The following is a 12,546-nucleotide window of genomic DNA, read 5'->3' on the forward strand; positions in this document are numbered from 1 at the left end:
CAACTTTTATTGGATGAGTTTGAAGAGGACTGGGACTTTGGAGAGACTTGTTCCTGCCTGCATTCCAGTGAAGGTCAATGGTCGTTTCCAACGGAATGTCAATGGCAAGAAGGTGTTGCGATAACACATAAACATTTGCAAATGTGATCGAAAGAGGCTAAGAATACTAAAAATCTAGGGAGGCTTTGCTTTCTAGACTCTATGGAACACCATCAATTATTTTCAGTATATAATATTTGATGATGGTCTGTCGAAAAACTCATATTAAGTACAAAGGATAAAAATAATAATAGCCTCTCAAATCAACTTCCGATATATGAGGTTCGGAAAACCATGCAAATTATTTATTCATACTGGTAAACGCTGTGTTTGAACCACCTTCACTTTTTGGAATTAACTTAGTCGGTGCACTCATGAACTTAGTCGGTGCAATTGATTGTCACAAGACAGGACAGATAGTAGACCTAAGTTTTTTTAAAATCTCCTCCTGGGTTCATGTCGTACAGAAAACTAAGAGTCTTAAAGTGTCAACAGATATTAGGGTAGAATTTTCTACGCCCCGGCGCAATACACACAAAATTTCCAAATGCTCGCCATTACTGGTACTGGTACTGGTACTAGTCAGGCTCGTCATTATTAATGTTTAGTGCTTCACGGTCGGCTGGTGCAGCCTAGTGCAGGTGGGAACGTCAATTGCGTTGAGGGTCACCAAACATCCCGAAACACCAGTCTATACCAAAGGGACAAACGTGAGTTTTTAGTCAGAACGAGAGAACTAGTTAGAACTAGAGTCAAAGTTAGAGAGCGAGGGACAGGGTCTGAAATTAAGAGGAGAGAGTCTTGCAATCACGATGAGAGAACGGAAAAGAAGAGAACTGAATCGATTCGGCAATGCGGAGGCTCTCCCAAGTCATGAGGAAAATCCAGAATAAAGGTTGTCTCCAAATGATAATAAACAAGTCGAGTTTTAGGAACATGCGTGATTTGATTTCCAGATTGAAGAGCAACCGACGTGAGGGGCATCGACAGAAGAAAGGAGAAAAATAGAATATATATATATATATATATATATATGACACACACACACACACGCACGCACGCACATGAATATGTAATGAGTCGTTAGTTACAATAATTCCCAGATTATCTCTGACTGCGCGTGGAAGTACCTCACAGGGATACATCTAGGATTTACATAGATTATATCGTTTATAAACTATTTGTTCACAAACATACGCTTGCAAAACAAAAAAAAATTGGCAACTTTGCGTTGGAATCTTCCGACAGATTAAGCAATTAGCTTAAAGTTGTCGAAGCAAAAAAAAAAAAAAAAAAAAAAAACGGGGAAAACTTAACATTAACATAATATGTGGAGAATCATGTTAGGTTTTAAAAACATTATTTTTCACTCAATAAATTTCACGCTTTTATAGAAATGTTCACTTCTGGCAGCTGATTGGCTAATGGGGATCCCTGACTACTTACGGAAAATGCCGATGCGAAGTTTCTGAAATTGGTTCGTAAACTGGATTAATACAAAACCTGTATACGGTTTGTTGTTTGCTAAAATATAGTTCTGTCCAGTTCGAAGAGGTCAGCCGTCCTAGGTTTTACTTTCTTGGAAAAGGATTTAGTTTATTGCTACTCATATGAACGTGGTTAGTCGAAAATTATTCCAGGACAGAGTGCACTTCATCTAGGTCACTTTTTTTTTGTTTTTAAATCTCACGTGATCATGTGTCTACTCTTTTTGGCCAACATTTAAATAAACAATTTCCTGCATAAAAAGATCAAACGGCGGTTTACATACCGTAAAATCTCAAAATGTTTGTATTTTACTGACCTTATTACCTATTACACTAGATTTGTAGACAACACACTGCACTTCGACGATTGAAATTGGGTTCATTATGCTACGTGATTCACTTAGCTCGAGCATATACATAGACGATTATTCTACGCCTAGAGAGCGCCTGGCAGAACAACAGTAATAAATAGCACTCAATGAAGATTTAATTTTCAGCTTTTTGGTGTTTTCATATATTTTTTTTTAATTTGCAAACCTTTTTTAATTTGCAAACATTTTTTTAATTTGAAAACAAGCGATATTTTAATTTGCAAACAAGCCATATTGAACCGAAGCTCAAGCAGTTAATGTGAAAAACGCCAGATTTATAGAGCTTGAGAAGTTGGAAACAATATATTTGTTCATATTACATTTATATTTTTGCATCTTGGTACGATCGGGGAACTGGAGGTATTGAGGGTATTCCAAAAGTAAGTCGTTGGAAAAGAAAACGCTATTAGAGTAGAAAATTTTGCATTCTGCTAACCTACTGTGAAGGGGTGGGATTTTGCTCCTAGTTGGATGTCGAAAGTCTTAACCTGAATGGCATCATGAAAGCATGATATATATATATATATATATATATATATATATATATATATATATATATTAGATTGAACTTCAGTTGTTTTAATGTGAATGTATGGAGTACTATTGCCATATTTGGATTGGTGAATCTGTCCCATTTGACGGTTCTTAATGAAGTCCAGAAATGTATCTATAATTTTATTTGCCCACTGCCCCTATTTCTTCTTTACTGTAACCTTTTTCATACAAACTCTATGCTGGTAGTGTCATTTTTATAAATACTATTATGGCGTGTGTCCTTCAGTATTGTCTGCGTAAGTTCATGCTTCCTTTGTTTTCTTCCTACTCATTGTTTTCCACCTACCTACAGCCTTGGTCTTTTCTAGACTAAGATCAATGTGTATTACCTGTCATGATCATCTTTGGTTCTTGTCACCTTCTTTCATCAAGTGGCTTCACGCCTTTTCTCGAGCTATTTTCATAAAAAATTGGTTTCATTTGATGTTCATTAGTTTTATAATTTGAAATTTAATTGTTTCAATATTAAATCTAGTCGTTTTATATTTGGGTTTCGATTGCTTGAATTGAAAACTCACTCTTTTAATTCGAAATTCATCTACTTAAAAAATATATTGGTTAAAAATTACCCATCGAGTTGAGAGAGTCCCTACGAAAACATTGTACGCTAGCTAGTTTGTCTATATTTCCTGAATTATTTGGCGATCTTCGTGTTATTTTTTGGGGAGTGCCTCCAGTTCGACCCGTTTCTCTGTTTTTAGTTTGTTTTATTTTCGTGTTATTTATTGCCTTCTCGCTTTCGTACGCCTGCTCTGAAGAATACCCCCGTTTTCACAATAAGCACGAAGAGGCGAATCGAGCAGCTCTGATGTGCAGGCCGCAGAAATTTGAACCAGGCCATGACGTTGCGATCAGGTGATCAGACCGGGCACTTGTTTGACGTATGCGTTTTCTTTCTTTTCGGTTGTTTTCTTTTTTTTTGTAGTTGTCTTTTGTAGCGCACTTGATGACCTCGTATGTGTACGATTTCCTTCGTTTCATGCAAATCAGAGAACGGCAGGCTGCGGTGCTTTAAAACACTGGGTCACTAATGTCTAACTGTGTATTAGGTAGTAACAGGCCGCGGTATGGAAGGTGGGCGTTTTGTGTCAACAGATTATCTTCAACAATAACGAAAGACTATGCGCATACATGTGTGTGAGCGCGTTCTATGTATAATATTAGATACTAGCAGGCCTTGTGTCTCGGCATTTCCCAGGAATATTTTGGAAACGATGAAACACTTGCGTCCATACCTGAACACCGTATTACTCTTTTTATTTGATTTTTTCTTTTACTTTCTGCATGTATCAGATTTCAAGATAAAATAAAATATAAGGTTTTCGTTGATGTTTTGAATGCATGCCACGTCAAACCCAACTGAAAATAAATAAATTTAAACGGTAATTGTTGAATGAATTTGTATATTGGATGGGTTTTAGAAATTATGTACGACAGCAAATGTACGACAAAGTACGCCAACTGCTGATGATAATTCTTTAATTGGTGTGATATCTAAGCTCGTTATTCGAGAAATCGGAGATTCTTGTGTCAAGAACAACGTGGACAAATTGATTTTTATTTAGACGACCTGTAAAGATGTTTTTCCGCTAAACTCTTTACAAAATATACACAAGTTATTTATTCATTCTTTTTATCAGAGAGTAGGCCTTTGTTTTGTGAAATTAATAGTTTGTTGATATTTTCATTGACATATTTTTGGTAAACATTTACTATAAAAAAGCGACAACACCATTTAGGATTTAAAAAAGGAAACAAATATTTTTTAAATTTTACTTTAAGCAACATTTTTTCTTATGCTTGACTAGTGCTATTTATGTTTTACATAAACTTTTAGCAAAGAAAAACAAGAGAAAGATCAATGTGTCGTACTTTAGTTAGTCGTACCTAATGCACACAAATAGGGAATTGTGCTTTGTCATACATTTGTCGTGTCTCAGTCTGTCGTCCATAAATAGTAAAACCGCATATTAGTTTACTTAGTAATCTATTCTTGTACGTTAGAAAAACTATATATATATATATATATATATATATATATATATATATAATATTCAATATACAATAGGCTTTGTAATAATAAATACGAAATATGTAAGAATTAAAACAGAATTAAGTATATTTTACGATCGTAAAAGTTGCCGAGCCCCTGCTATTAAATAAATACAATAAAATGAAGCAATCTTTGAATTATAAAACAATAATAACGAAACATTGTGATTGGACATACTTTATAGAAACTCGGACGTATCTAAAAGTAATTATAGTTAAATTAAACTGTGTAGTTAACGATGAAAATGATACTAGACTTATATAAGAGAATATATGTAAAACATATAATTACTATTTTTGCATATTATTTGGATTCTTTGGAGTGCATGCTCTGATTAATTTATTGCACTTGTGCCCTCTCGACGTACATATCCCGACAAACCCAGTCAGCAGCAAAATTATGTCCTTTCACTGTTGAGGTGCTTAAATGCCAGAAAGTTTTCTACTCTAAAAGCTCGTTCCCGAGAACAGCTACATTTTGGAATTCCATTCTGGCTACCTGCTTCCCTAACTGTACTGATCTGCAGAAATTCAACATCTGCAGAAATGTAAACCAACATCTTGTTAATCTTTCTTAGGCATGGTCCCAATTAGTAGCCCCTAACGTGTAATTGGCAATATGCCTTGTTTGGGGGTGAAGATGAGTAAAAAAGAAAAAAAAACCTACTTTTCAGTTTTATTTTAACAGCGTTTCGAAATATACTTTCGACCTTCTTCAGTGCATCTTGTCGCATCTTGTTCTATTTTTGAGTGTCGTTTGTACCGCGAAGAGTGTAACCTACAACTGTCGCACTCCAGAAGAGTGTAACTTAACACCAAGTACATTATCCACTATGCCACGGGTACTTGCGGACTAGTAGCACGATATATTTGCATTATGAGCAACGGTTTTCAGTGTCACAAATGCGTATTTCTTAAGTTGAAACTGTCATTTAGGACGCCAAAATCATAACACATAAATGGTTTCCTTTTCATATGCCTAGTATAGCATACTTTCATGTATTGCCGGATTGAATTTTGAAGCTATCTGAACTCATTAAACTGCATGATATATGTATTAGTTGGATTATCTAGTTATCTGAGCGGAAGCAGTCCCAAGGCAATGTGTCCACAGCCTTGGTGAAGAAGTTTTGTTAGTCGAAATTTCACCTGCCGTGAGGGAGAATGATAAAGAAATGTGTATTTTCATTCCTTGTGGTAATAAAACGAATTCTGTCTTGAATGGCTTGTAAGGAGAAACTAGAGATCGGAGTTCAGCCAAGCAGCTTCTGTGAAAATAACGATAGAGTAGAGAGGAATTGGAAATATTTCTCTTGTGCAAACAGTGTTCCGCTGAACCCGGATAGTGCAATTTTTTATTTTGTTTTTACCGCAAGAACGAATTAAGTTTATAAGAGAGAAAGAATAGAACTGAATCAGGAATGGATCACAAAAACACCTAATCAAATTTTATAGCTTAAATAGCAAGGAGACACGGCATTGCCTGAGATTAAATAATTATAAACGAATGCGTCACACCTTCATATTTTTATTGTCATCGAAATCGGTGAAATCGTCCACTTTTCAATCGATTGATTACCTGCTCTAGTTGGGGATCAATCGCGGCGCACGAAGATTTACGTGCTTTTCGGTAATGCCTTATTGCACAATACATTGTAGTCTGCATTGCCCTATTGATTTTATAAAATTACTTTTATATTTAATGGCTTGAAATAAAGTTTAAAATGCAAAAGTCCAGTAGCATAGTTCAGTCGTGCTCTAAACACATACATTCATTTCGAACACGCCCGTGTCATATCAAAGAACCTACCGTTGATTCTATATGCCTGGCCTTATTGGTTGCGCGGTGATAATAGCTTGAATTCAAGTTTAAAATGAAAGAGTTAAATATCATGGTTTGGTTGTGCTTTAAACAGAAACATTAATTTCGAACGGGACCCTGTCATAATAAGGAACATGCAGTTGATTTTATACGTCCTGCCTTCCGCATTTGTTATAACAAAACTTCTCAAATGCACTTGTGATGTTAGGTTATATAAGGTGTTAACTGTGGTCAAAATCACCGGTTCCTATTTTCGTCGGATTATTTCGAACCTCGATTGTCGACAGTCTATTCCATGTAACACTTACTGTTGGCAAGTGTTAAACCTTGAAATAGTATACTTTTTAGCTCCTCATGTCAAATGGCTTCATATATTGCCTGGAGCGATATCCGTGAAAAAAATAATACACCTAGAAGAACTTGTAGCATTAATACGATTGACTAATCTGACATGTAGCAAAATCTCACGCCTTCATTGCAGATGCCCCCACCCCCGATTCCAGTGAGTCTCCTACTCTGATAGTTATTCCCCTCGGACTGCTAAACTTTAGAATTTCCTTTCCTGCATTTTGCTCCCTCGACTGTACAAACGTTCATGAATTCAAATGAAATGTGAACAGACATATGACTGCCCAACTCCCTACTTAGGGTGGGGGATTTTTTGGCCTTTTGGCCAAGATCAAAGTTCAAAAATTTAGTATATGTTCCGGCAGATACTGCAATCAATGACCATATGTGAGGGCAACCCCACATATAAGGCCATTGCTCTTGTAGCAATCAATTATTGGTCAATGTAGGGAAACCCTTCATACCAATTGTCACTATCCAGCCCCCCTACTCCTCGGGGAGCTGGTCCCCACTTCCCCAATCTCTCCACATTAAAAACGGCCTTGTGCCTAATTTGCTCAGTGGGGAAGCAAATAAATACAAACTTCCTACTTAGGGTGTCCTTGTAGATAGTGTCTCTAATTCAAAGAAGCCCCTTACGTTTCACTAGAAATTTGCCTTGTTTGGAGTGGATATGAGTAAGAGAAAGCGGGGATTTTAATCAATTTTAACATTTCATACTGTTGTGAGATGAGCACCAATACAAAAATGTCGTAACTTATCATAAACTTTGATTTAATAAATTTTTGTGTGAGAGAGGGACTATGAGCAATACATTTTGCCTTAATTATTTGACGTTACGGACCTTTTTAGAAATCACCGCAACTTAAAAGCATGTTGTGATTAAAAAGTTGTACAAACCTGACGTTGTACGACGTGCCGTCCGTTTCAGAAAATGGATAAAGACAAAAATGGCCGCTTCTGCTATTTATGGACTGGTGGTCACATGAGATAAAGAGATTTGAAGGAAATATTCAAATGAGATGCAGTCGGTTTTTCAAATAAAAAGTCTGTGCGTCAGAGAGAGAGAGAGAGAGAGAGAGAGAGAGAGAGAGAGAGAGATGGTAGAAGTAACTTCTGACAGATGTGCACTGACATTTGATACCGAGAATTGCGAGAAGAACATGAAGATTGGGAATTCTTTCTTTGGACTTTACTTTACAATAATACCAACATATTTAACTGCACATGTGCACATGTGGTTCAATAACATGTTAGATTAGGTGCATAAAATTTCCCCAAAATTAATCAATGCTTGAAAGAATTTGAATTATTGCTTATACATAATTATAATATAAATTTTAGTCGCGTGCAAACGATTCTATAAATCACTCCGTCGGTCCGTCTGTCCGTAACACTTTTGAGCTTGGCCTTTTTGGTTAAGATCAAAGGTCTGTTATTAATAGATCCTGTTCTTAGCTTTTTAAGCTTTTCTTGCCCTTTTGGTCAAGATGAAAGTGTTGCATCTGTTCCGGCAGATACTGCAAGCAAAGACCATATGTGGGGGCGACCCCACATATAAGACCTTGGTCAATGTAGGGGCAACCCTTCATGCCAATTGTCACTATCCAGCTCCCCTACTCCCCAGGGAGCTGGTCCCCATTTCCCCTTCACCCCTCACATTAAAAATCGGCCTTGTGCCTAATTTGCTCGGTGGGGGAGCAAATAAATACCATTTTCTTGGCCTTTTGGCCCAGATCAAAGTGTAGTATCTGTTCTTACTACATGCTGTACTTATGTTTGTAACTTTGTGATATAAAGTGGGTGATCACGTTTCTGTATTAATTTAATGTAAAATGATCACCCACTTTATAACCAGTCAGTCCCAAAGCCATTCAAGTCATTCTCCAGATCAATCAAGTTGTTTTTGAAGGATTCCACTTATTGACTTATTGTTTTAAGCATTAAAGTTATTCTTAAGGTCATTCAATCTATCCTTAAGTTCATTAAAGTCATTCTAAGTCATTTACTTTGTATTTATTTAAGTCATTTCAGCCCATTTTTCGGTCATTTTAGTTTATCTTTAAGAATTTCATGTCCTACATTCACGCATTCATTCATTACACGAGAGCACCCGACTAATGGCCTTGTTCGATAATAATCCATCAGATTAAATGTAAAGTAAATAAAAATAAAAAATGATTTATATTTATGTTTAGAAGAACTCGGCAAACATCAGATGAAAAAGTTGGGAAATTTAATATGCCATTCTTAAAATGAAAAAAAGCTGTGCCTTTTGAACGAAATTACCTGGAAAACACGAAAATGTATATAATTTGCCCAATGTGTGGTATCTGTTCTCTTGATACTATCCCGGCTAAACATTAATCTTTTTTATTTGATAATGTTGTATATGTTCGTTCGTCTTGATACTACTTTCTTATCTTTACCGCTCCTCTAAGCCTAACAAATATAATCAATAGATAAAAGCATATGTTTGCTCGTATAGTTAATCGACATTGATTTTAGTCAATTTAAGAAATATTAGAAACATTGCATCCGGATGTATAAATAGACTAGCCAGAGTGTAATTGTTGAGAAACTGAAGTCCTGTAACAAGAATAGTAAAGATCACCAATTACGCTATATTATTATTTAGTACTTAATTTTGTATTGGTTGTTTGGTTTTACGGCATATCACTACTTTTTAAGGGTGTTTAATTCTAAATACAGTCATTTGGGTCAATGCTTTATGTTTAAATTGTTAATATTTTCAAATAGTGTTTGCTTTGGTTGGTACGTCGAAGAAAATTATTGCCTCTGTTTTGAGCTTTTCAGAACACAATTAAATTTAGCAAAGAGTAAGCAAAAACAAACACACACAAAAAAAAACAATACTATAAACATTTTACTTTTGGTCGGAAATCTGCACCTTCAGACGGACTGATCTAGTAGCTGGGATATTACACACGGATGATTTCACCAAACATTACCATTTTCATTGGTAAAGCCATCTGGCGTTACCTCGACTCTGATAACTGACAATAACCTTCCTTGGAATTTGAGCAGCAGCAGATCTCAACAAAATCCAAGATTTATAATTATATATTTAACTAGCAAAAGTACCCGTCGTTGACTGGGTTCAAAAACAGCCTACATAAAATGGGCTGTGATTGATGAAAGTATGATAGGTTATGAAAATAAAGAGGTTGTAAAGAGATAGGTTTTGATACACAAAAATTTTACCCTAAGCAAAATATGATGAAAGTAAAGATAATTTTCGCGAGGATATATTTTTTATATCAACTTTGTTTCCATTCGTAGCCAAAAATGACCAACAAAATGATATTTCCTTACAAAGAGAAAATGTTATATCTATAATAATATATGTATACAAGAAATAAATGTTACCATAGTCAATAAAAGTTACTTTTATGGTAGAAAAGTTCATTGGTTTGTATTTTAAAGTAGTTTGTAAAAAAAAAAAAAAATTTAATTCACGAACCGGTTTAAAAAAATCAAAATGGTAGCGACTTTGAAATGGAGAGCCCCGTTTTCAATTTGAACGAGGGGTACCTGAACATTCTGTGTTAACAATTTAAGAGAGTTCTATCAACGTAAGGAATATTTATAAACATATTTTAATGGGTTCCGTTATTTTGTGCTTGAGGAATATTCGATTGTGGCATGTGGAGTTTATATAAAAATTCATTTAAGTAGTTATCGCTTCAAATTTCATTTTAATTTCGGTTAGCTGAAATTATTTCAAGTAAAGAGCATTAAAGACTATTTCAAAACAAAAAAAAAACATGAACTGAACTTTTATTGACTATGGTAACATTTATTTATTGTATATTTATTTTATCCGGTAGTCGTTTGTTGGCATTTCTGCTAAATACTCTTACTAAATAATATCGACGAAATATCGAAAAACAGAGAAACAAAAACAGTTTTGAAAAATAATGAAGCTTTACTTATTTTAGTAAAATAATCCGAAACAGCAACATTGGATATTAAAAAAGTAAACACGTAATTACTTTAGGTTTTTAACGCAAAGAATCGATATAAATATTAATAAGAAGAAAATGGCGCCCATTTCAAGCAGAACAGCTTCGTTTCAGTTTTACAGTATTGAGCGGTGTAGTATTGCGCCGTCAGATTCAGGGTTGTATTATTGTAATGTAAAGAACACGCAGAAAGTGTTGTAATGAACTCAATTCCTTCTAGTACACTGACAAAAAAACTTAAAAAGTTATATAAATAAAAAGGTTATGTAAATGTTTTTAAAAAGACACGTAATCACGTGAGCAGGATTTTTTCCTTCTTTTGACACCATAACGAGTAACGTTATTTATCCATTTATCTATCTTCGAAAGAGTGCCACCTGCAAGTGGAGACGGAAAAAAACAGAGTTATGCAAAAGTTGTGTCGAGAATTGTCTAAAGTTCCGACTATTTTTTTTTTTTTTTGCTTTCACTTTAATAAGACCGTGAATTTATGAGGTGAATTTATTCGATACAATATGATTAAACTCAAAAAAATAAATAAAAGCTAATGCGAATTGAGATTAAAGTTCAGGTGTTATTGTGGACCCTCACCCCTTTTAAAAAATCTTGTTAAACTTTGTAACATATTTACATCCTATGGAGGTCAGCCGCGAACGAACACCCCATAATTTTATTATACCGTATTTTTTCAAACTGAAACATAATTATCAAAGCATACTTGCTCAAATAGATATGAAATGTTTTTGTTAAAGTTTGTGCCATATTTCCATGGAGTACAGGCGCGAACGCATACCCCGCAATTTTATTATATCATCCTATTTAAGTTGAAACATACTTATCAAAGTATTCTTATGTACATCTATATAAAAAAAACCCTTGTAAACGTTTTCTTTTTTTCATTTTTATTTCCATACTTTAGGGGCCAGGCGCGAACGCAGACCCCACAATTTTTATGAACCACCGTTATGTCAGATCAAACATACCCATTCCTGATCCTCGATACATCTTATATCATTATATGTAATCAGTTTTTTAAAATAGCCAACCATATAGAGCCTATTCGTGACCACACACACACACACACACACACACACACACACACACACACACACAGACGTTCAGTTTTATATTATAGATTTACTCACTAAGAGTTTTCACACTGTTTTTTTTTTCTTAGCCTTTATTTGTCAATTTCTTTGTTTCCTATATTGATATATTTATTCTACCTCTGGGTGCTTAGAGTTTTCGGTAAGTTGTTGTTTTAACGCAGTATCATATGTCTACTGACCAACCGTTTTCTAAAACCGCTTCAAGATTTACGTAGAGTCGACTAGTATAAGTTTGTTACTATTTTATTATGCATGGTCATTTGTTTCCTATTTAATTCTCCATGCGCTGAATATATAACGGGGCAAATAGGGCTTCTGGACTGTGTGAAAGCAACCAATCTAACCGAAGGTAATTTTTAACTAAAACCTTAGAGTTTGGTGTAGACAAATCGTCTTATTTAATGTGTCATTGAACCATCCGTAATTCACTCAAAAGTGGATTGCTTGCTGTGTAAGAGTAATTCCACGGTAAAAAAAAAAGTCACGCAACGTACCGTTCAGAATTTCCTTATGTTTCTGTGTATTCTGCCCTTAATATACGAAAGCAAACGCCTATATATATATATATATATATATATATATATATATATATATATATATATATATATATATATGTGTGTGTGTGTGTGTGTGTGTGTGTGTGTGTCACAGCTCTTTAGTGCAGCTAAGCTACCATCTACCTCAAGCCAGGATTGAAAGGCGACTGCTCATGAGTCAGCGCTTCTAACCATTACTCTATATGTCTGATGTTAATTCGAGTATATATATATATATATA

At 34.8% G+C, this 12,546-nt stretch overlaps 1 pseudogene; it reads left to right on the forward strand.

Moving 5' to 3' along the window:
* The first annotated feature begins 8,385 nt into the window (after window positions 1-8,385).
* Window positions 8,386-8,594, forward strand: LOC145288361 (U2 spliceosomal RNA; annotated as a pseudogene).
* The last annotated feature ends 3,952 nt before the right edge of the window (window positions 8,595-12,546 follow it).

Source organism: Euprymna scolopes, chromosome 11 (genome assembly GCF_053919585.1).
Source record: "Euprymna scolopes isolate OS-2025 chromosome 11, ASM5391958v1, whole genome shotgun sequence".
Taxonomy (NCBI): domain Eukaryota; kingdom Metazoa; phylum Mollusca; class Cephalopoda; order Sepiida; family Sepiolidae; genus Euprymna; species Euprymna scolopes.